This window comes from Capsicum annuum, chromosome 7 (assembly GCF_002878395.1).
Source record: "Capsicum annuum cultivar UCD-10X-F1 chromosome 7, UCD10Xv1.1, whole genome shotgun sequence".
NCBI classification, from domain to species: domain Eukaryota; kingdom Viridiplantae; phylum Streptophyta; class Magnoliopsida; order Solanales; family Solanaceae; genus Capsicum; species Capsicum annuum.
Genome location: NC_061117.1, coordinates 132,787,766 through 132,809,270, shown reverse-complemented (window position 1 = coordinate 132,809,270; position 21,505 = coordinate 132,787,766).

Below are 21,505 nucleotides of genomic sequence, written 5' to 3'. Positions count from 1 at the left end.
TAGTACCCAACTTTTTGTTACATATTTGTTCTCGAATCTCTATATATTTTATTCATTCAACCTTTGACTTATATTATTTATTATTTTTACAAGAATTTACTACTAACATGAATCGCCATATAGGGTTATGATACAAGAATATATAAAGATCTCAACCCTCAAATGGCGCATGCAAAACCTCTACGTCAGCTAACTTTCCCATCACCATGGCTACTACTTCCAGTGGGATTATCCCATGGGAGGATTCCTCAAAATAGATTACTGAAGGGAATAGTAATGCAACTATTCCAAAGTATGCTGACTTATTAAAATCTAAACCAAATATGCATGAGAATATTAGGGTTCCACCTAAACTTGTTGTTATGACACATGGTGAACCCTCGATTATGTGGAATCCATCAGAACTGAAAAGCTTGATCATGTAAGAAAACTTATAGTTTGCAATTATTGGTAAGTTTTCTTATGGCAAACCAAATGTAATGGAACTTAGAAAAGTAATTCCCAAGAAATATGGGATTAAAGAAGAGTGCACAATAGGTGTTCTAGATACATGGAATATTTTGATTCGTTTAAATCAACTAGAGGACTATGTACAATTGTTATCAACTACTGCTTACTATATCAAGGACAGAGAAAGGTACTGGCAAATGAGGACATTTAAATGGGATCCATTGTTTGAGCCTGATGTTGAAACCACAGTGGGGGTGGCATGGATCTCACCACCAGATTTACCACCAAATTTTTTTGCTAAGGAAGCCATATTCTCAATAGCATCTGCAGTGGGCAAGCAGTTGGTGGTTGATATAGTTACAAGAAATCATATAAGGCCAAGTTGTGAAAGAGTAAAGATAGAAGTGGATTTCATGGCTAAACTACCACACAAAATTAAAGTAAATAAAGAAGATGACATCACAAGGAAAATCAAGTCCAATTGGATATATGTTCAATATGATCACAAGCCTAAATACTGCAAAGAATGTTACCTTCAAGGTCATAATAAAGAAACATATTGGACTATTCACCTGGATCTATTTGACTAGATACAAGAGCAAAAAGAAGAAAATAACAAGGTTAAAGAAGATTCCAAGGAGCAAGACAAACCGAATATGAATGTAGATGCTGTGGATAAGAATTAATGGAGGCTAAGAAAAAGAAAGTATAGAAGAGATTAATATGGTCATATCCTAGGAGAGATGGAGAAGAAAGATGTTGAAATAAAAACATCAAATGAATTTGATGTTTTGGAACATCATAACAAATCAGATGAGCAACCAAAATCCAGCAATATAAAGGGGAAGGAGAGCACTAAGGACTAGGTAACAAAGAGTTTTGGAAACTTAGACACTATATCAGAAGAAGAAGTAAAAGTACAAGCCACTAATGATAGGTGTAAGGAATAACAATTGGGAGAAAAAGGCAGCAATAAATAGGGATAACATGCAGAAGATAAAGTAGCACGAAGTGTAGAAAAATAGCATGAATAGGTGCAATAATGCCCAAAAGAGGAAGAAAAGATCCAAAATGAATCAAGGGAGCTGATGGTGAGGGAGAATAGCACACATAAGGAATAAATTCTAGAAGATATAGCACCTCTTAAAATAGAAGCAGGGAATATGATGGAAGTTACTAATAGCAAGAAAGATGACTTAGATACAGAGGACTTAAAAGACAATGTTGATGATGCAGTAGTAAAAGAAGATCTATCTCCCAAATAGTTCAAATCACTAAAGACAAATAATGGCAAACATAGTAAAAGAAACAAAAATATAGGAGCCACTTTAAAGCTGACAAGGAGCCACACATCAAAATTAGCCTAAAAATGAATGCTCTAATATGGAACATAAGGGTTGTTAACACTTAGAAGGATTTTACAAAGTTGATAACAATGTACAAAAGATACCAATTTGGTTTTATTGGTCTTATGGAACCTTTTTTAGACTGGTCAGAATATTAAAGATTATAAAAAAGGCTAGGAATACAGCATGTTGTAGTCAATAGGCTAGGTAAGATTTGGGCTTTCATTGAGTCAACTATGGAGTATTTTATTATTAGTGGTGAGGAACAACAACTCTCACTTAGATTGAAGAACTAGAATGTATGAGTGGTGGTTGTGGTTACTTTGATTTATACAAAATATAATCAAATAAAGAGAGGCCTCCAGTGGGAGTGTCTTGTGGCTCTAAATGGTACAATAAATGATCCTTGGCTTGTGGTTGGAGATTTTAGTATCATAAGGCATGAAGAAGAGAAGTTGGGAGGACTACCAGTTACTTTTGAAGAAACTGAATATTTTAATAATTGTATAAGTAATTGTAACTTGGAAGAGATTTCTTTCAAAGGGAGCAAGTTTACTTGGTGAAATGGCAGAGTTGATGGAGCGTACATTTTCAAAAGACTTCATAAAGTATTTTATAATAATAAATTATAGGAACTATTTCCTGTGTTGAAGGTGGAAAACTTACCAAGGAGTGGTTCTAATAATGCACCAATGTTACTTTACTGTAATACAAATCAGGAGCATTTGATCAAACCATTCAGGTTTCTTAACCTATGGCTTAAAGAAAAATCCTACTTGGAGGTTATTAAGCAGAACTAGAAGGTAGAAATAGTAGGTAATCCTTTTTATTATCTTTCATCAAAAGTTGAAAAGGACTAAGGCTGCATTGACTCAATGGAGTAAGAAAACCTTTGGGAACATTTTCCAGGAAATTGCTACTCTAGAAGAAGTGATTAAGATAAAGGAGAAGAAATTTAAAGAGATTCCCTCTGGGGATAACAGGGCAACTTTATTCAAGGCACAAGCTAATTTGACAGTGCAATTGAAAAGAGAGGAGGACTTTTGGAAATAAAAATCAGGTTTTGAGTGGTTTAAAGATGGAGAAAGAAATACAAAATTTTTTCATGCTATTGTAAAGGAAAGAAGGTCTAGACTGAAGATTAATCAAGTACAGATAATGATGGTAGTTGGCTAGAGAATCAAGAGAAAATTGCTGAAGCTGCTATTTTGTTCTATCTGAATCAATTTCAGAAACTAGAGGATACAGAGGACTTTACGATGCTGGATGCACTACCAACTGTAGTAACAAAAGATCAAAATGTAGAATTAAAGAGAATTCCAATATTGGGTGAAGTAAAAGTAGCAGTTATGGGCTTAAACAGAAACAGTGTAGGAGGGCCAGATGGTATTACTAGTTCTTTCTTTCAGGATGCTTGGGACATAATTGCTAAGGAACTTCACCAAATGGTAATTTTCTTTTTTTGTGGTTATGATCTCCCAAGGTTTATCACACACACAAATCTAGTTCTGATCCCAAAGAAGCTAGTAGTTCGTAATTTTTTAGACCTGATACCAATTTCACTTAGTAATTTTGTGAATAAAATCTTTTCAAGAATTACTCATGAAAGAATTAAATGTATGTTGCCTGACATAGTATCTGAAGAGCAAGATAGATTTGTGCGTGGAAGAAGCATAGCTGAGAACATGTTGGTGGTGCAAGAAATAGTTTCTAAAATTAGAAAGAGGGGAAAGCCACCAAACATAGTCATAAAGTTGGACATGATGAAAACCTATGATAGAGTGGAGCGGCTCTTTCTGATAAAAGTGATAAGGAAGATTGGCTTTTGTAAAGAGATCATAGACATGGTTTTCAGATTACTGTCTAGTAACAGGTACTCCTTATTGCTAAATGGACAGCCTAAAGGATTTTTTAAAGCAACTAGGGGTCTTAGGATAGGGGATCCCCCCTCACCTACTTTATTCATTATCGCAGTAGAGGTATTATCAAGAGGATTGAAGGAATTGATGCTTAGGAAAGAGTTCAAGCTATTTAGCATGCCTAGAGAAAGTCCTAAACTCAATCATCTTGCTTTTGCAGATGATATGATCATTCTATGTAAAGCTGAGTTAGGTACCTTACAACTTTTGACAACAACCTTGGAAAGATATGACATGGTGTCTGGACAAAAATTAAACAAGGAGAATAGTGCATGGTATCTATATGATAGTGTGTACAATAGAGAAATAGTTATGGCAGAAGTGGCTACTTGAATCTTGAGGAAGGACTTTTCATTCAATTATCTAGGTTGTCCAATATTCTATAAGAGGAAGAAGAAGATTTACTATCAATAACTCATGAATAGAATCAACAACAAACTACAAGTATGGAAGGGTAAGCTTTTATTATTTAGGGGTAGACCTATTTTAATTAAGCATATGCTTCAAAGTATACCCATACACTATTTATCAGTAATGAATCCTCCTAAAAATATGTTAGTTGCTCTACAAAAATGTTTTGCTAAGTGTTTCTGGAGTAGCAATATAGAGGGTAAAAGTAGACATTGGGTAGCCTAGTCTAAGTTATGTTTGCTAGAAGAGGAAGGAGGTCTGGGTTTTAGGATGTTACAAGATGTATCCATAGCTTTGTTTCGTAAGTTATGGTGGAATTTTAAAACCAAAAACTCTATATGGAGTGAATGCATGTTGAACAAGTACTACGGGAAGTTACATCCTAAATAGGAGATGTGGAAATCAGAAGGGAGATCCTAAGTTTAGGAAAAGATGCTACAAGTAAGGGATCAAATTACTCATCTGGTAACATGGAAAATTAGGGGGGAGATGCACATATTTGGTATGATAATTGAAGTAGGAGATTTTTACTCTCTTATGGAGGAAAGAATGGAATGGGATGATGGACAGCAAAGGGTCAAGGAGTTGATGAAGGATGGGCAATGAAATGTAGAGTTACTGAAGGAATTATTTATAGAGGAAATTATAGATCACATAAGGCAGAAAGTGTCTCCTTTATAGCAAACATTAAAGAAAGATAAAGCAGTATGATCAGTGGAAGGAGGATAGAAGTTTACTGTCAAATTAGTATGGCACTTTGTCAGACAAAGAGAGAATCCTAATGATTTTTACAAATAGTTGTGGATAAAGGGTTTGCCTTTAAAGATAGTATTATTTATATGGAGGATATGGAGAGGGAGGATAGTAGTAGACACTACCATCAGGAGATGGGGAGTAGAGGGTCCATCCAAGTGTTGATGCTACTAAAATCCAACACAAAAGACAGTGTCTTATGTGTTGCTGAGATCAGATTATGCTAACAGGACTTGGTCCTACTTCTTTTCTTTTGCAGGTATAAACATTCAATGTCTGAGGAATACAATATATACATGGTGGCATGCAGATGTAAAGCCAAGGGCGAGAATCTATTTCAGAGCAATGCCAGATATAATAATGTGGGAGCTGTACAAGAGAACAAATGCACTGAAGCATAAAGGGATGGGTATGTCAGGGCATAAGTTGATTAAGAATGTTGCCAGATAATAGAGGATACTTCTTAAGGTTACAAAACCTAAACTAGAGGTCTCAATGGAATGGCCATCCATCATGCAACAACTTAATCAATTAAAGCGTAGAATTAAGGTAATACCAATGCTAGGGGAGTTTCCACAATTAGGTTGGGTCAAATACAATACAGATGGTGTATCTAAAGGCAATCCAGGAAGGAGTTCATGGGATTTCTATCTAAGAGATATTGATGGGTATCTATTGCATGCAGCAAGATCAGTAATTGAAGATACAACTAGCTTAGAAACAAAGGCATTGGCTATCTTACATGCAGCTAGACATTATAATACATCAACATATGACAAGGTAATCATTCAAACTAATTCTCTACTAATACAGAAGATACTAAGCAGGGAATAAGAGATGCTTTGGAAAGTAGAAAACATAATCAAGAAAATATGGCAACTACTCTCACACAAGCAAGTGCGAATAATTCATACATACAGGAAGGGAAATCAATTGGCAAATCTTTTATCCAACATGGTATTGGAGCTACATACATTCATATTTACAACATTCCATCAACTTCCAAGTATAGGTAGAAGAATCCTTAACAGTGATAAGTATTAATTATCCTTCCTGAGGCTAGCAGTATCAAAGAAGTAGACAGACTGGAGAGGCTAAATCAAGTTTATCCACATACATCAAATTTACATCCAAAGAGGGTGAGAAAAAAAAGGAAATTTCTACTTAGCCTAATTAAACCAGCCAACAAAAAGGACCCTCAATAGATCAGGGGGTCAAATAATCAGATCTTTATTTCTTGCGGCTAAGAAATTGACATCATCCAGTTACAAGTGGGTCCAAGCATCTCATCATCTCCCTCCCTTCTATAACTGGTTAAGATTTAGAAGGTTATCTCTTAGGTCAATCAGCAGAATAAAAAATAACAGAGAGAACAACTTACTAGGATTGCATATCAAAACTCAGCGAACTAGAACCTACTTTTTAGCACCAAAAAACACTTTATATACCCTTAAACTGGAGATCTCAACTGGAAATTAAGCGCATAAAGTGTTAATCAAGATTCAAAGTAAAGGTGTTAACTCAGAAAGGGGAAAACAACTTACTCTTGTAGCTGTAGAAGGATCCACTTTAGTGATACCAAGGGACAATGTTGATTTCCCACAGATGCAGCAGCTCAAATTGAAGATTGGAGAAGCCAAGCATGGTGGAAGAAGCAACAAGCTAAGGGGGAAGGATCTGTTCTTAGCTCAAATAGGAAACCCTACTCCTTTTATTTGTTTTTGTTGCGGACTGGGTCACAATTTAGGCCGGTCCAATTTGTGGACTCCCGAATTATTTTTTATTTTGTGATTTGGATGGGTTGGTTCATTCATACTTTTTAATTATTAGTAAAATTCTAAATTAAACCAAAAAATACTACTAACACGAATCTAAGACCGTAAAAAAGTATTCTAACCTAACACATAAATCTATCTGCACCAAATTGATGGTAAACATGCTTACCATTATTTGTTATAAATAGCTAGAAGTTTTTCGTCACCATAAACCTTAGATATATTTTGATGTTTTTCTCTAAAATAGGAATTTTAGTAGGGTAAGAAATAGAAAGAGAGGTAAGAGAGAAAGAGAAAGAGAGAGCAGATATGCAACGTGAGATAGAGGGCTGAGCGAGGTGCTAGAAAGTGTATGAGTTAAATTCTCATAGGAAATTATTAAGTATTGAGAGAATATGTAACTATTTTAAAGTTAAGAGAGATTTAATAGTTATGATAAGAATATTTGGTTATTTATGTAGTTTTTCTAATTTTAAAGACTAAAACACCAAATTCATAGGCTTTAAATTTTGGCTTCCCCTTAAAAGTAAATCTCTAATTTGATTGTCTTCCGTGTTCTTTTAATTCAATACTTTTATACAATAAAATATACTTGATGTTTTTATCAAAGTCCTTTACAAGATGCATAATACTATTTCTAATAGCTACTTGTTTTTTAAAATTTGAATAGGGGCTTAATGCCCATTTATAGAGAAATAAACTATCAAAATGACAATAATCCAAACCAATAAAAAATCAAAACCTATGCTACAAAAATATTCAAAATAGACAACAGAATAAATCTATATATAACAAAAAAAGAAAGGTGAAGAGGCTCTAAGTGCTCTCAATCAATGGCAGCCTTATGAGCTTCCAATGAAGATAAGCTTCAGATATCAACATAGACAATAGATCCAACTAATTTTATCCCAAGTGTGTGTGAAAATACATAATTAGGAGCTTGAGGGATATGCATTTAAGTGTTAAAAATTCATACTAACACCATGAATTCAACATCGTTAAAGATTTCTTCAGCTGCTAACTAGTGAATCTCAACAAGCTATGAGGTAAAATCAAAATTCCCTTAAATGGTAAGAAAATGTTTGATGGATTTCTCAATTATTTCTCTCCCCTTTTGTAAAATAAGCTCAAATGAGGTATTACCACTAAGAGAGTAAATATTTAATTGGTACATCCTCTATCATCATTTTTTCATATAAATTGCATGCTTAATTATATGTTTGAAGTTGTGTCCCCATTTGCTCCTGTATGTTTCTTTGCCATTGCGCCTAGATATTGCTGCACTTGTATGCTTTTATGTGCTCAAATGCCATTTTATTCTAATATTTCCTTATTCTTAGATTTGGTAGCTTTTTCAGAAGAGTAAATAGAAGAAGCAAAGCCAAAATTATAATACAAAATCTAGTTACAGATTTTATCTTCTCTAAAATTTTGCATATGAGACAATGAAAGAAGTTTGGCATAAACTTGAAAATGAGTATTATGAAAGTGAACGAGGAAGACAAAATTAGATCTTGAATCTGAAAATAGATTTTGAATCTCTTAGAATACAAAAGGATGAGACTATCACTAAGTAGGCATTTCGTCATGAATATTATTCACAATATTCCAGAATGTCTTCACTTATTTGCCTTTTCTTTAGCTTTAGGATTCTGCCACTACTAATTGATTCCATTTTGTTTCCATATATATTCTGTTGTGAATCTCATTACTTTTGTCTTATATATTTTTCAAATTCTTATGTTGTTCTACAATTTTGGACTAAAAGAAATACCCATTCTCTTTCCAACCTGGACTTGAACATTCTCTCTCTCTCTAAAGTATAATATTAATGTTCACCTTAACATTTTCATTTCGACTAACCGATGGACTCTGACACCGGCGACGACATAGATGAGTCAGAAATAGATAAGATCTACCTTCTCTCACCGTTTCTCTCTCCCCTTCTCAAATCTCTCTCCCTAATTTCTTGTTATTATCTTCCCTACCTATTCCTTTTCGTATCCCCTTACTACTATCGCCGGCGGGTTTAGGGTTCCCACCGGCTCGACTCCGACAATGGGGAATATGTTCATCAGTGGCCAAATAGGTAGGTCAAATTGGTTAGTTTCATGTCCGATGCTGTCCAAATCCCAGTAAGACTCTAAATATGCTTCGATGAAACTCTGACAAAACTCAGGCGATAATTCAGTGGCCTCTTTCCCATCGACCTTATTTCGAAAAGCAATTTTTAACATCAAAATTAACAGAACCAGAACCACACAGGCGTACCAGTGATATCTAAATTTTGACTGTTTCTTCACTTCATATGATTTAATTTCTTTATATTATTTTTGTCTCTTGTTTACCTCTTCTTCATCCTTTACCTATTGCTTGTGATCATAGTTGTGACTGGATATTTTGTTTATTGGTGGATATTATTTGTGTTGTCTTTAGCTTCTAGAACCTGGTGATTCCTATCTTGGCTACCTATTTTTTTTAGATTATTCCATCGCTTGACTTATTTATAATTTGTGGGATTGACTTTTTCCTTGATTATTCAATCCACTTTGCTTGTGCCTTCTATTTCCTACTGCCGCTTTATTACTATCGTTGTTTGTAGTTTGTGGATTTATAGTTGTAGGCTATGATGGTAGGTTAGGGTCATATCCAAGAGATTGGGGCGGGGCTATTTTAGGGGTCGGAGAAGAGGGAATGGAGGGTGTAGGAGTAGAGGCAAGGTCTGGAGTTAGGGGTGGTAGAAGAAGATATATTGCTATAGTTGATAGGTTGAGGGTTAGGTCTTAGAATATAAGGACTCTTCAGGGTAAGTCTATAGAGCTGGTGAAAATTTTTAGAAAGAGAAGGATCAATATTGCGTGGTATAGAAGACTAAGTGGGTAGGGTCTAAGGCTAGGGATGTAGATGGTTACAAGCTTTGGTAATCTAGAAGCGAGAGGTGTAGGAATGAATTTGGCATCTTAGTAGATGAAGAGCTTAGAGGGAAGGTATTGGAGGTTAAGAGGATCAGCGATTGGTTGATGACTGTTAAGTTGGTCATTGGGGGGTTTACCCTGAATGTGTGTAGTATTTATACACTACAGTTAGGCTTGGATGGGGAGGAGAAGTTTCAAATTTGGGAGGCTTTGGATGACGTGGTGAGAGGAGTGCCTAGTTCTAAGAAGATTATTATAGCAGGGGAATTCAATGGGCACATTGGGGCGTTATCGGGAGGCTTTGGCGATGTGCATGGTGGTTTTGGTTTTGGGGAGAGAAATAAAGAGAGAGTTGCTCTGTTAGATTTTGTGAGGTCCTTTGGGTTTATAGTGGTGAATTCGAGCTTTCTAAAGAAGTACGATCACTTGATCACTTTCCAAAGCGTGATAGCCAAGACCTAAATTAACTTTTTACTTCTTAGGAAAAGGGATAGGGTGTTATGTAAGGACTGTAAAGTCATTCTGAGTGAGAATTTTTTGACCCAGCATAGGCTCTTGGTGATGGACTTGGGTATTAAAAAAGGTAAGAGGAGAAGGCGTGAGGAGGTTAGACCTAGAATTAAGTAGGTCGGCTTAACGCCGTGACTATACGGGGAATAGAGGAGAAGGTGGCAGAAATAAAGGTGTGAAAGTGTAGGGGGTCGTGGATGGTATATGGGATAAGGTGCCTAGGTGCATCAAAGAGATAGCTAATGAGGTATTGGGTATTTCTAGGGGCCGGGCTGGTCATCATCGGAGGGATTGGTGGTGGAATGAAGAAGTTAAGAAGAAAGTGGAGACTAAGAAGGAGGGGTATGCTAAGTTGGTTGAGAGTAAGAATGAAGATAAAAAATGGGCTAATAGGGAGAAGTACAATATAGCTAGTAAGGAGGCTAAGTTAGCAGTTATGGCGGCTAAGACGACAATATTTGAGAGCTTGTATGTTGGGTTAGAGGAGAAAGAAGGGAAAAAAGATTATTTAGGCTTGCTAAGGCTAGGGAGAGGAAGGGTCATGACCTTGACCAGGCGAAGTGCATTAAGGGGAAGGATGGTAGAGTATTGGTGGAGGACGGTCACATTAAGAAGAGGTGGCAGTCGTACTTTGATAGGTTACTGAATAATGAAAGGGATAGGGTTATTGTGTTAGGGGAGCTGGAGCTCTCAGAGAAGTATCCTGACTTTAGCTATTGTAGATGTTTTAAGGTAGAGGAGGTCAGAGAGGCCGTTCGCAGGATGCGTAGGGGTAGGGCGATGGGGCCTGATAAGATTCCTGTGGATTTCTGGAAGTTTTCTGGTGAGGCTGGCTTAAGGTGGTTCACTGAATTGTGTAACGACATTTTTAAATCGGCAAAAATACCTGAGGCTTGGATATGGATTACTATGATACCTTTATATAAGAACAAGGGTGACATTAAAAGTTACAATAACTATAGGGGTATTAAGTTATTGAGCCACATTATGAAGATTTAGGAGAGAGTGGTCGAGTTGAGGTTGAGGAGGATATTGTCTATCTCAGAGAACCAGTTTAGATTTATGCCTGGGCGCTCAAAAAATAAGGCAATTCACCTAGTGCGGAGACTAGTGGAACAGTAAACGAAAAGGAAGAAAGATCTGCATATGGTGTTTATCGACTTAGAGAAGAAGTACAACTAACTCCCTAGGGAGATTCTTTGGAGATGCTTGGAGGAGAGTGGGGTCCCGATGGCATATAGCAGAGTAATCAAGGGCATGCATGATGGAGCTAAGACCCAGGTGAGGACGGAGTATTAAAAAAGAGGTTCCTTGGTGTATGCTTTTTGTAGATGATGTAGTTTTGATCGATGAGACGCTGGGAAGTGTGAATGATAAATTAGAGGTGTGGAGACAGAACGTTGAGTCTAAAGGGTTTAGGTTGAGTACAAGCAATACATAATATTTGGAATGCAAGTTTAATGAATTGAAGTAAGAAAACGAAGTGGTTATAAGGTTGGACTCCTAGGTGGTGTGTAAGAGAGTTAGTTTCAAGTATCTTGGGTCCATGATTCAGGAGAATGATGAGATTGATGAGGATGTGTCCCACCGTATTGGGGTGGGATGGATGAAGTGGAAGCTTGCCTTGGGAGTGTTGTGTGATAAGAAGGCACTGCCCAAGCTTAATGGCAAATTCTACAAGGTGGCAATCCGTCCGGCTATGTTGTATAGAGCAGAGTGTTGGCCAGTCAAGAACTCTCACATTCAAAAATTGAGGGTGGCAAAAATACGGATATTGCATTAGATACGTGGGCTTACTAGGGATGATAGATTTCAAAATGAGACTATTCAAGAAAAGGTTTGAGTGACTTCGGTAGAGGACAAGATACGGGAAGTTTGATTGAGATGGTTCGGTCACGTGATGAGGAGGGGCATGGATGCCCTGGTTCATAGGTGTGAGAGGCTAGATTTGGATGGTTCTAGGCAAGGTAGGGGTAGGACGAACAAATATTAGAGAGAGATGATCAGGTGGGACATGGATCAGTTATAACTCACTAAGGACATGACCCTAGATAGGAAGATCAGGAGGACGCAAATTAGGATAGAAGGCTACTTCCAGTTTGGGTCATTGGGGTAGGGCACTACTTGGTAGGTGTATTATTCTTGTTATGCCACCATGTTGCATGCTTTATTACGAATTTGTTTACTACTCCTTATATTTTTCCTTGTGGGTGGCATTTTTTCCATACTTTATGATAGATTTGCTTATTATTCCTTTTCTTGAGCCAGGGGTATATCAACAACAACTTTTCTGCTTCTCCGGAGGTAGTGGTATGGACTGCGTATATCTTACCCTCCCCAGACCTACTATGAGGGAATATACTAGATTTGTTATTGTTGTTGTAGATTTGGTATTTTACCTTTTTTTGATTTCATGATGCTTTTATCTTTAATTGGTACCTCCTATAATGTAGTATATTGAATCCTACTAGTATTTGTAAAAGTGATAACAATGTTAGAGAAAAAATACATCAATTGGTTGCCCTTTCTAAATGTATGTTCCACGAGCACTGTATGTGTACTCATTAATATTTTTAGCCTTTTTATCTCCATAGCTATTGACCAAGGTATCTCCCACTCACTCTTAAGAATCTTTTTAAGGGTGTGTGAATCAGTTTACAAGAACACTAGCATTAAATCATGACATATACAATGTTTCAATATCATTCTCATAGTTGCTGCCTCAACTCTAAGACTTGAGTCATCCTTAATTCTCTTAGTCTCAGCAAAAATAAAATCCCCTTTATCATCTCGATTGTAAAATGAACTAGCACTAGGCCTCAAATTATAATTGCTAGCTTAATCAGAATTGCATTTTTAATAACCCCTTTTAGGAAACTTCTACCTAATCACTTGACATGAGATAGTAAGAGTATATTCCTCAAGTATTTTCACAATCATAGGTCATTCACTCAGAATATACTGCATCTATGAATATCTAGTTTTAGCCATCATCTTAGATTCTTATTAATTTCTACCACTATGACAAACTTAGAGATTTTCCCACCATTTTTGGTTATATTTGTTCTTTTCCATACTTTCTAAATAATGAAGGTTGGTACTGCCTTGAAACACATTAAATTTGGGTCATTGAAATTTTCTTGAGCTTTGAGTTCATAGTCCTAGTAATGACTCACCATATGAGTCATATGGTAAGGGTACGAGTCAGGTGACCCTACTCATAAGGTGTCCAGTGAAGGGTGGTTGGATTTCTATGGTGGTTACAATGGGGATGGTATGAGTCATTAGTGGCGGTGATAATTTGTTTGGTCTATCCCTTAAGCAAATTAGTAACTTAGTGACTTGACTTGGATCTGAGTACGAGTGGCTCACTAGGATCCGTGAGGATAGGTTATGAGTTGTTTTGATAAGTCGTATGTTGTCCAGTGTCAATCCCTTTAAATTCTTCCCTAAGTAAGACTAAGACCATACGAGTCGTATAGTCAGGTCATGAGTAGGTGTCAGAGAGTCATATGATGGGCAGTGTATGGGTGTCCAACTCATTAGCTTAGTGACGACTCTATGGTATGAGTCGTATATTGTGGTCATGAGTCAAAGGGTCAACTTAGAAACACCTGCGACATTTTTACAGTCTTAAGTTAGGGATATTCTTGACATTTTACCCTTGTAACTTCTTTGGATACCACAGCATAAACCCCCTTTTGGGACTTTATTAACCTATTATTCTCAATCAAGCACTCTTAAAATCTCTCTCAAACACTCTCTCAAGCAAGAGGCTGGGGTTTCTTTAAGATAATCAATTAGGGGCTTCCAAGAGTGATTCTCTCCATCTTTCTTGGTGTCTAAGGCATGCTACTCCTCCCTTGTTGTTATTTTATAAAGATCATGTGTTTTAACGTATGAATTTCATGATATTGTTATGGTTTGAAATAATGGTTGGGAGTTTCAGATGTTTATGGTTGAACAATATTTCTAATGGTTTAGTGATATTTCTTTTATGATTTCAACATGATTTTGACATTGTGGAATGCATGGTTATGGTAAATGGATTTAGGGCTACTTTGGGCTCCCCAAATTACTTGGTTATGGTTTTGAAACTTATGTGCCCTCAACCTATTTCTTAAAATGCCAATGAGAATGATTTTGTCACATTGTTTGACTACTCTTGATATCTTTGCATTTCATAAATGGTAATGGAACTTAAATTAGATTGGTTGGTTTTAAATGGTCTTGAAAGGCATTGGTGGCCATGGTTTTAGTTTAATTGGAAACTTTGGAGTCAACTTGGTTTAATGGTTTTGGTATGGCATAAAAAGGATAGACTTGCAAGCTCTAATTTTTTTATAATGATACCAATGGTTAATGCCTAATAAAAGACTCCTTGGTAAATGGTTGGAATGTGTGAATGATTTTAATATGGGCTTAAAGGGGGGTTGTAGCAAAGCCGTAGAAGGTGGAGGTCCCAGAGGGACCAATACTAGAAACTCATGTTTACTGATGTGAGGTTTGGTCATGGTAACCGTGTGCATGATGTCATACTTCATATTTTATGAGATGTACTAGTCATCTCAGGTTTTTTGCTCCTGTCGTATGACTAACACGCACTGAGCCCTTTCAGCAGGGGGAGCTGAACTCATATATCTCATGGGTGGATTTAGTACGGCCAAGCTACACAACCAAAGTAAAGGTTTTAAGTGCTTACTAAACCCGATTCCCTATCACGGCATGATATATATGTATATGTGTGATTGCATATGGTTATTTAATTTGGTTTTGAATAATGGCATTACTTTATTTTTATCCCTGAGCACATGCTAGTGTTTACTCTACTAACCATCTTCGGGCATTGTATCCCCATGTGTTACCGGAACCAGCCATACTACCATTCCTCCTGTTCAGTGACTTGGATTCGGGGACAACTTTAAGTCAAACTAAAGTGGTGATCTTCCTACTCCAAAAGGCTCTATTTCATGTTATGGGCTTCATTTATTTTTGTTATTCTTTGGTTTGATTTTTGCTATGGTCGGGGGCATATCCCGACTGAATATTATTGATTCTGGTTAGAAGCTTTTTCAGACAACTATGGGCATGGGCAGTGTCGTATTGGTGTCATCCTTGGTATAAGTATTGGCATTGGGCTGGCATCGATTGGATATTTGATTGAGGTTGTTGGATTATGATTATAGACTTTATTTAATGTCTTTGAATTATTCTTGTTTTAACTTGTTAGATGTTCTAAATTCATCTAACATAGGGTGCATGACTATTATGGTTGGGTATTGGGGATGTTTTTCAGTCTTGATTGGACTTGAGATGCCCGACACAACTAAGCCCTGGTTCAAATCATGACAGATTGTAATCAGAGCCCTAGGTTCATGGTCAATTGGGTGTCCGACAAAGCCATGTTGAGTAGAGTCTCTTTTAAGGGTGTGTAGCGCACCACACTCAAAAGGGAAAGACTATGAGGCATTTGGGAATATTTCTCTTTCTTGTGTTCTGATTTCCAGCTATAGAGTCTAAGGTCCTAAATTCTTCTCTAATTTTGTTTGTTTGATTTTCACATCATGCCTCCTAGATGATCTGAATTTAACAGAAACTTCTCTGTCCTACCCGAGGATAATGTTAATGGGTCCTGCTCTACTTATGGGGTCTAGAATCGATCTAGGGGTCTAGTTCCTGATTGTCCTCCTGGTGTTTCAATAAAGTCATGTAATGAATGTTGAGTTTTGTCAGTCTATTCATATGTTGGCACAGTTGGTAGCTTCTCAGGCCGAGCGTGGTGCTTCTATTACTCCATCCTCTGAGACCATAAGGGTTGGCCAATTTATGAGGTTGAACCCTTATGTGTTGACGGTGTTCAGGTTGAGGAGGATCCTCAAGATTTAGTGGATAATATGGAAAAAATTTTCCACATCATGCATGTTACTAATGTGGAAGGTGTGGAGTTTGTTGCCTACCAACTAAAAGATATAGCATACCAATGGTATTAAGAATAGGAATAGACTAGGGGTAACAATGTTGTTCAGCCTTGTAGAATGATTTGTCTAGTGCTTTTTTGGACCACTTCTTTCCTCAGGAGTTGAGGGAGGTGAAAGTGGAAGATTTTGTTAATTTGAAGCGTGATAGGATGTCAGTCAATAAGTACTCCTTGAAGTTTCACCAGTTATCCCGGTATGCTCTGGAGATGGATTCAAACACGAGGGCTAGAATGAGAAAGTTTACTATCGGGTTATCTCAAGACTTAATTCTGGAGAGTAAGGCTGCCTTATTGAAAAATGACATAGATATTTCCAGGTTGGTTGTGTACATACAACAGGTAAAGAAAGAGAAGAAGAAGCAGGTTGAGATAGTAGAGAGGCAAAGCAAGAAGTCTAGATTTTTTTAGCAGGGTAGTGGCCAACAGAAGAGTGGCAGGGATGGTGAGAAGTGGGGTAATTTTGGGTCTTACTCGACAGCTAGTGCTCCCTACCCATAGCCGTCGGGTGACTGATGCTTTTAGAGAGGTAATAATTATGGGGCATATGATGACCAATCTCAGGCTAGTAAGGCCCAATCAGCTCCATCATATCCTTTTTGTAGATTTTATGGTAGATTGCATTAGGCTTATGTGATGAAGTAAAGGCCAAGTGCTTCAACTGCAGTCATCCAGTGCACATGATTAGAAATTGTCCTATTTCTAAGGTTACTTTTGGGGCAAACAAGGTTTATGTTGCCTCTTCTTCAGCTCCGGCACCAAAAGGTGCACTATCTAGTTCCAACACAAGTCAAATCCATCTCTATGCTCTCACTACTTGCTAGGAGTTTGAGGCATCATCTAATGTCATGACTAGTATATTGAAACTCTTTTTCTATGATGTGTATTATTTACTTGATCCAAGATCTACTCTTTCTTATGTGACCCCATTCGTGGGTTTGTATTTTGGTTTTGGTCCCAAGTATATTTTAGACCCTTTTTCTATTTCTACCCTGATGGGTGGCTCTGTGGTGGATAAAAGAGTATATAGGGGTTGTGCGGTGTCTGTGGGTAGTTGAGAAATATTAGTGGATAAATTTAAATTAGACATGGTTTATTTTGATGTCATATTGGGGATTGATTGGTCACATTCATGCTATGCTTCTTTAAACTGTTGGACTCATAAAGTTGTCTTTAAATTCACTAATGAGTTGATATTGAGTAGGAGGATGGTTCCCTAGCTTCTAAGGGGAAGTTAATATCATATCTTAGAGCTCGGAGGTTGATATCCTAGTGGTGTCTCTATCATCTGCTTCAAATTAAAGATTCTAACTCAGAGGGTCCTTCTTTGCATTCTATCTCGATGGTGAATGAATTTCCTGAGGTCATCCATAATGACCTTTCTAGTATCCCTCCTGATATGGAGATTGATTTTGGGATTGATCTTATTCCAGACACTTGTCCAATTTTTATCCCTCCACATAGAATGGATCCAACTGATTTGAAAGATCTTAAGAAATAACTAAAGGATCTTTTAGAAAAGGGTTTCATTCGTCCTAGTGTGTCCCCATAGGGTGCACCAATATTATTCGTGCGTCAGAAGGATGGTTTCCTTCGGATATGTATTGACTACCGACAATTGAATAAGGTAACGATCAAGAATTAGTACCCTTTTCCAAGGATAGATGATTTGTTTGATTAGCTTTAGGGTGCTAAATTTTTCTTCAAGATTGATCTTTTGCCTGGGTATCGTCAGTTAAAGATTAGGGAGGTGGATATCCCTAAAACTACCTTTCGTACTCAGTATGGGCATTTTGTATTTCTAGTTATGTCTTTTAGGTTAACTAATGTCATAGTGGCATTCATGGATTTGATGAATAGGGTCTTTCGTTAGTTTCTAGGTTTATTTATCATTGTGTTCATATATGATATTTTAGTGTATTCAAAGAGTGAGGTAGATCATGCCAATCACCTCTGCATAGTATTTCAGACCCTAAAAGAGCAGCAATTATATGCCAAATTTTTGAAATGTGAGTTCTGGTTGAATACTGTCACTTTTTTGGGTCATGTCATTTCTAGTAAAGGGATCATAGTGGATCCGCAAAAAGTTATTGTGGTTAAGAGGTGGCCTAAACCCATGACTCCAACTAATATTAGAAGATTTTGTGGTTTAGCTGGTTACTATAGGAGGTTTGTGGAGTGTTTTTTGGCTATAGTTGTCTCATTGACTAAGTTGACTTAGAAGAAGGTGAAATTCTTATGGTTTGATGCTTGTGAGGGTAGTTTTGAAAAGTTGAAGGATCAGCCGACTTCGACTCTAGTCTTGACCTTACCTTAAGGCACTGATGTGTTTATGGTTTATTATGATGCATCCCGTGTGGGGCTTGGTTGTGTATTGATACAGTCTGGTAAGGTAATAACTTATGCCTCTTGATAGTTAAAAGTGCATGAGAAGAATTATATGACTCATGACTTAGAATTGTTGATCGTGGTATTCACGTTGAAAATCTGGCATCACTATCTACATAGCGTGCATGTGGATATCTTTTTTGATCATAAGAGCCTACAATACGTGTTTACTCAGAAAGAGCTTAACCTCAGGCAAAGGATATGGCTTGAGTTGCTCAAGGATTATGAAATGAGTCTTCACTACCTTCCAGGTAAAGCTAATGTGGTTGCTGATACTTTTAGCAGATTATCCATGGGAAGTCTGGATCATGTGTATGAAGGAAAGTGGGAGTTGGTGAAAAATATTCACCATTTGTCTAACCTTAGAGTTCGTTTCTTAGACTCTGAGGATGGTGGTGTGGTTGTGCAGGAGGTGGCACAGTCATGTCTTGGTGCTGAAGTAAGGAAGAAACAAGTGTTAGATCCTATCTTTATGACGATCGAGGGTGATATAGGTGGGCAAAAGGTAATGTATTTTGAGGTTAGAGGCGATGGTACTTTACGATATCAAGAGAGATTGTGTGTTCCCAATATTGATGAATTGAATAAGAGGATATTAGCTGAGGTGCATGAGTCGTATTTGTTATCTATCCTGGTTTGATGAAAATGTATCATGACCTTAAGGAGATGTATTAGTAGAACAATATGAAATAGGATGTGGCTAGTTTTGTGGCCAAGTGTATGGTGTGCCAATAAGTGAAGGTTGAGCACATGAGGCCCAGGGGATTGTATCAATAGATTGAGTTGCCCATTTTCAATTGGGAAGTAATTAGTATGGATTTTGTTACTGGTCTTCCTCGATCTCGAAATTAGTTTGATTCGAATTGGGTCATTGTGGATAGGATGACAAAGTCTACTCACTTTTTTCCAGTGAGGACTAACTTTTTGACTGAGGATTATGCAAGTTTGTACCTCCATAAGACTATGAAGTTACATGGGGTGCCTATTTTTACCATCTCGAATTACGGTGCACAATTTTTATCTCACTTTTAGCGATAGTTTCAGAAAGGTTTGGGGACCAAGGTGAGTCTTAGTACTGCCTTTCACCTGCAGTTGGATGGGCAAGCAGAAGTGACTATTCAGACGTTGAAGAATATGCTTCGAGTGTGAATGACTATGGTGGTAGTTGGGTTGAGCACTTGCTTCTTATAAAGTTTGCATACAGTAATAGCTGTCACTCTAGCATTAGAATGACTCTATTTAAAGCGTTATATGGTAGTAGGTGTAGGTCTCCTATTAGGTAGTTTAAGGTTGGTGAGGTAAAGATGTTTGGCCTGAATTTGGTTCACCATGGAGAAGGTGAAGGTAATTCGGGATAGGCTTAAGGTTGCCCAAAGTCTCTAAAAGTCCTATGCAGATGTGAGGCATAGGAAGTTAGAGATTGAGGTTGGGGATAGAATGTTCTTGAAGGCATCTCCCATGAAGGGAGTGATGCGGTTTAGGAAGAAGGGAAATCTTAGTCCCCGGTATGTTGGTCCATACTTAATTTTGAGAAGAGTTGGCAATGTTGCATTTGAGTTGGATTTGCCTTATAGTTTGAGCTTTATTCACTCGATGTTCCATGTTTCTATGTTGAGGAATAGGTGTGGGTGATCCATTGCAAATTGCGCCAATCAAGGCTATTGGTATTTCAGATTCCTTATCTTATGAGGAGATCCCTATTGAAATTTGGATCGGCAAGTTCGTCGGTTGCGGACTAAGGACGTAGTTTTGGTGAAGTTTCTATGGAAGAACCACAAGGTGGAAGAGGCTACATGGGAAGTTGAAGAGGGTCCAAGTATCCATTCGTGTTTTCTGCTCCAAAAATTCATGCATAAGGTATTTGTTATTCTTTTGTTTTCTAACTTAGTTAAAGGTAAGAGTGGATTGTGAGTTCCTTGGTAATCTATTTTCTTTCTTAAAGGTAAGCGTAGGTGTGTTTGGGGGTTTAATCGTGCTAATCACTGCCTTGTCCCATCATTCGAGGATGAATAATCCAAGTGAGGGAGAATTAAAACACCCTGGGTTTTGATCATTGAAAGTTTCCTGATCTTTGAGCTCACTGTCCTAGTAACGACTCACTATACGAGTCGTAGTGGGTACGGATCAGGTGATCCTACTCAGAAGGTGTCTAGTAAATAGTGGTTGGGTTTCTGTGGTGGTTAGAATTAGGATGGTATGAGTCGTTAGTGGTGGTGACAGTTTATTTGGTCGATCCCTTAAGTAAATCAGTTACTTAGTGCTTGACTTGGCTCTGAGTATGAGTGGCTCACTAGGAGCCATGAGGATAGGTTACGAGTCATTTTGACAAGTCGTATATTGTCCAGTGTCATTCCTTTTGGATTCTGCCCTGGGTACAACTAGGTCCATACGAGTCACTTCATCTGGTCACGAGTAGGGGTAAGGGAGACGTATTGTGGATAGCGTATGGGTGTCCAACTCACTGTCTCAGTGACGACTCCATGGTATGATTCGTATATTGTGGTCACGAGTCAAGGGTCGACTCATAACCACTTGCGGCATTTTTACAGTTTTAAGTTGGGGGTATTCTTGACATTTCTTCCTTGTACCTCCTTTGGATGCCACGACATAAAATACCTTTTGGGACTTCATTAACCTATTATTCTCGATCAAGCACTCTTAAAATCTCTCTCAAGCACTCTCTCAAACAAGAGACGAGGCTAGGATTCTTTCAAGACAATCAATTAAGGGTTTTCAAGAGTAATTCTCTTCATCTTCCTTGGTGTCTAAGGTATGTTACTCCTCCCTCATTGTTATTTTACAAAGAACATGTGTTTTAATCTATGAATTTCATGATATTGTTATGGTTTGAAATAATGGTTGGGGGTTTCGGATGTTCATGGTTGAACAATGTTTCTAATGGTTTAATGATGATTCTTTCATGCTTTCAATATAATTTTGACATTGTAGAAGGCATGGTTATGGTAAATGGATTTAGGGGTACCACGGGCTCCCCAAATTACTTGGTTATGGTTTTGAAACCTATGTGCCCTCAACCTATTTGTTAAAATGCCAATGAGAATGA